The sequence below is a fragment of the Artemia franciscana genome, chromosome 6 (assembly GCF_032884065.1).
Source record: "Artemia franciscana chromosome 6, ASM3288406v1, whole genome shotgun sequence".
NCBI classification, from domain to species: Eukaryota; Metazoa; Arthropoda; class Branchiopoda; order Anostraca; family Artemiidae; genus Artemia; species Artemia franciscana.
The window spans coordinates 23,350,239-23,354,848 of record NC_088868.1 but is presented as its reverse complement, the minus strand read 5'-3'; the positions used below and the strand labels follow the sequence as shown (position 1 = coordinate 23,354,848).

General features: G+C 33.1%; 1 protein-coding gene across 1 annotated transcript in view; it reads left to right on the top strand.

Annotated features, from left to right (window-relative positions):
* The window catches only part of LOC136028524 (uncharacterized), a 39,721-nt gene extending 38,057 nt beyond the window's left edge, over positions 1-1,664 (top strand). The window contains exon 9 of the mRNA XM_065706369.1: positions 1-1,664. This exon is cut by the window's left edge and continues 471 nt beyond it. The gene's annotated coding sequence lies outside the window, so the exon portion shown is untranslated.
* Positions 1,665-4,610: the final 2,946 nt, after the last annotated feature.

Sequence of the window (4,610 nt, the reverse complement as noted above, 5' to 3'; positions counted from 1 at the left end):
CTGTTATAGAGGAATTCATTTCTAAAAACAAATTGTTTTGTGACATAAGACCGATGTACAGGACCACAGCTACAAGAACGATTTGACAACAGAGAAACAGAGGGAGTACTTGTAAAGACCTTACGACTCGAAAACTTTTTGCTCTTTTTACTGGCTTAAAATTTGACAGAACCGACTTTAAAACCAATCATTTTCCAAAACGGCAGGGCTATTTTCAAGAATAATGTGATTGGCTTATTATAATACGTTATAGATGTAAACCAACGATGCTGAAGCACAGTTTATATCAAGTAATTATTCGAAAGTGATCTCTTTAACTTGTTTGGTTTAACTGGTTGAGAACCTACCCGAAGTAAGAAAAATTATCTTTATAAATGGGTTTTGGATTATATAATGACTGTAAAAGAGACGTTTCCCATATCTTTACCCACCCCTCTTAAAAAACATACACCTTCTAAACTACGACCGATGTACAGGACCACAGCTACAAGAACGATTTTACAACAGAGAAACAGAGGGACTACTTGTAAAGACCTTACGATTCGAAAACTTTTCGCTCTTTTTACTGGCTTAAAATTTGACAGAACCGGCTTTAAAACCAATTATTTTTCAAAAAGGCAGGGCTATTTTCTCTCCTGCACTAAGAAGTAATGTGATTGACTTATTATAATATGTTATAGATGTAAACCAACGATGCTGAAGCATAGTTTATACCAAGTAATTATTCGAAAGTAATCTCTTCAACTGGTTTGGTTTAACTGGTTAAGAACCTACCCGAGGTAGGAAAAATGGATTTTGGATTATATAATGACCGTAAAAGAGACGTTTCTCATAGCTTTACCCACCCCTCTTAAAAAACATACATCTTCTAAATTACGAGCCTGACCGTTCCCGACTGTGATGAGCCCTTTTTATTCAAAATTATTTAAATAAAAGAAATATGTATGAAGGCAAAATGAGTGACAAATCGGCTTTTTTAAAACAAAAGAGAACATCTCACATTTTAATAACTTTAAAGGAGAGCGAAAATAAGATTTTAAAGCCTTTTCCATGTTTTTTCCGTGAATTTAAATAACAAATAAAAATGATAAAATTACAGTACCAAGCTAAATAATTGACATCTAGAACAGCAAAATTAAAACAAAAGGTACAAAACATGCTTCAATCTCCAATCTCCAGTGAAGTTAGTAAGCCTCTAAAATCAACGAGTGATTAAAGACTGCCGCATAAGCTTTAGAAGTAAGTTACAATAACTGGTTTTGAAAAAAAGGGATATACTCCCTTTTTCCGTTATATTTACGAAAAACTTTTTATTTCTTAACGGATAGGAGGAACATTGTATGTAGCACACAAGAAGAACTACTGCGATTCAGATGTCTTAAAAGTAACTTGAAGTAAAAATAGTCCCTTAATTGCTTTGATTTTACTAGGGAAATTTTTCTATTGAAAAAAAAGGTAATTTCAGCTTGAGTTTTATACATCTACGTCAATTCTATGTCTATTTAGGACAATTCTATATGCAATTTAGCTTTTTATATAATCTTTATTTCCTTCTGTGCTATTTTTTGTATATTCATAATTTAGTAACTTTGTGATATATACGTTTTACTGCCCATATGTATGTTATTCCGGATCATTATATTTATTAAAATGTTATTTTATTACATATATTTAATTTTGATTCAGAAAAGATTGTTTCAAGGAAAGAGAATTATATATTGTGGCATCAGGAGCGAAGGCTTTTACTACCTAAGAAATGTCTCCGATATCAACTTTTGGAAGAAATGGTAAATTTGGTTTCTTATAATAAAAAATAAATATTCTATTGAAGGTACTTGATTTTGGGCTCCATTTTAATATTCAATTCTCAATCTATCAATCAAATAAATTTATCTTCACGCATATGGTCGGAAAGCTAATGAAACAGAGATGTTCTGGTTTCAAATTTGCTGCGCTTGGGAAAAAAGGGACACAGAAAATGTCTTCCCGATTCTGATTGCACGAATGAATTGAATTGGAAGAAACATTTATTTAATCTATCGAAATCATACTTAGAAGAAAAAATCCAAACGTTTTTGTGGACAATTACGTAAAAAACAAGACATAAAATTGTTCAGTTTATCAGTAAATAACAAAAGGAATATTTAAAGGCGAAAGAATAGTTTTGGTGTTTAAAAGAAATAGCTTTGGAAATAAATTCGATATAAATTAAAGGTAAGGACAAAGATAGAAGTTAATTTTACGAAACGGAATCTAGGAATGGAATGCTTTGCAAAAACTATGGAATAAATTAACAAGAAAAATTCCCTCTCTTTACTTTACTTGTAAAATCAGTAATTAATTTTAGTTAGAGAAACCAGTGGTGTGTAATTAAAATTTTCACCATTCCTTAAAAAGAGACCAAAAAGAATAAAATCCTTTAGAAAAAGAAGAAATTTGAATGGAATAATTAGAGGGTAAGGGAAGGGAGTTAATTATTCTTGAATATCTCGAATTTTGAAGTATCTCGAGTATTGAATATTGCGTATTGAAATATCGAATAATTATAAAGTGAAGGAAGGGAGTTATCCAAGGCAAATTAAAACAAATTGTCATGTCCTTTTTTTTGCCCTATTTTCCTTTTTCTTTTCAGCGCAAATAATATTTAACGGTAAATAACAAAAGGGATATTTAAAGGCGAAGGAATAGTTTTGGTATTTAAAGACAAACCACGCTTAAAAATGATCTAAAATTACTAACAGAGTAAAATTTTTCTAAAGTGTGGTTGATTGCTGTATTGAAAGACTCCTAACCAAAATTGGTCTTTCTCAAGATAACTATAGAATTTCGGTGGACAAACAATGGGTTACTCAACCTTACTTTGTATTATTCAGCTTGAAAATATCTATATAAGACCAGTTACTGAATATTGCTGCCTAACTAATGTTTGGGATCCTGAAACTTTTTTGTAACCACTCGAAAAGGTTTAGAATAGTGCTAGTAGGGCACCATGTGGTGCCACAAAAGAACAACTGACACCTTGAAAGACAAGGATTGATGCTCTGCTTTACTCGGCTCGATAACTCTGCTTTACAGGTACACCCACTGACCTCCTTCCCGGGAGCCTTCTCCTCAGAGAGAGGAGAAAGAGGAAAAGGAGGGAACAAATGACCGCTGTTTTTAAGGTAACAATAGTCTAAAGGATGAAGCGCCAAGATAAAAACATAATTTTTATCAGCGCTGTATATCCATCTCAAATGGTCTCCTGAGGTTATTCCATTATAGTCATTTGTTGAAGCGTTCAGGCGAAGGTTAACTAAATGTATTTATCTAGTCTAATAATTTTATAGAAATTCAAGTCTTAAAAATTTATTAAGTCTCTAATTTTTTATATTTTTTTTTCTTCTTCAATTTCCATGTTTGTTATGGTCCTCAACAAGTTCGCTTCCAGGATCTTTATTATTATTGGTGTTATGTTTTATTTGAATGAATTGAACAGACTTAAAAGCACAGACTCTGCCAAAAATCTAACATTTCGGGGATTTTGCGAACGCAGTGCCGCGGAACTAACCCAGAAAAAAAGAAGATATAGAAAATGAACAAGTGACTTTAAAGATGCTGGATTAAATGACCCGGTTTTGATCGTGGTGGTGAAACCGGTTTTGAACAGTTTTGGCGAAAACCCATTAGCTTGTTGAATGCAGCAAACGTGGAATACGGCACAGTTGGTTTTAGGAGTCAGGTCGGCCATGTCCATACTAACCATACTAGCTTATGCTACAATACATTTTCAAAGTTTTGAACTTAGGTACTCATAAGTATCATCATAAACACCCCACACACTAGTCGTAACACTTTTGGAATTTTTCAGTTTTGACTCCTCCTAAGATATGTTCAAATTTTATTTTCATCCCTTTATTTGGACTATGAATGTGCTTCTTTAGCTCACTTCTCAGTGTAGATTCTTCTCAAGGCGGGTAAGGATGTCTCCATAGATTGATGCTGCCGAAAATACAGCATTTCCTTAGATTCAAACATCTCTATCTAAAGACAAACTCTGCGAGCATTAGACACCAACCTTCTTTAAGCAACTTCGTCCGATCCTACTTCAATTTAGCGAAGCATATAAACATAGCCTGATAATAAAAAAAAATCTGGTCCTTATTCGGCTGGCTCTACCAAAATTGAGTACCCACATTTTCAAGCTTTTGAAAAAAACCAAAACAGTGATTTTTTTTATTTTGATACAGAAAAAGGAGGATGAAAAATTTTCTCAAAAGGTTTTTCGCGATCTTTCCGTGTTTGCCAACTTATTTTCAACTGAACGTAGATATTGGATTATGTACTTCTAATATGTCATGTGGAAAGCAACTAAACTATTAATTTTTCGGCCGTGGAAAAACTGGTGATATTTGCTGTACCCCAGAAGGTAAGTTCCTACCCCTGTAATACTTAATGTGTCCTATTTCGGAAAGTGTAGCCGATAGAAAAAATTCTGAACGTACCCTTTGACGTGCCGTTTCGATATTAATGGAGCTCCATCCTTAACTCAAAATCAATTTTTTTTTTAAATGGTTTTGGCATAAAAAGCCGGATTACTATCCTAGTTTCGGGAGGGGGTTAAAACCCAG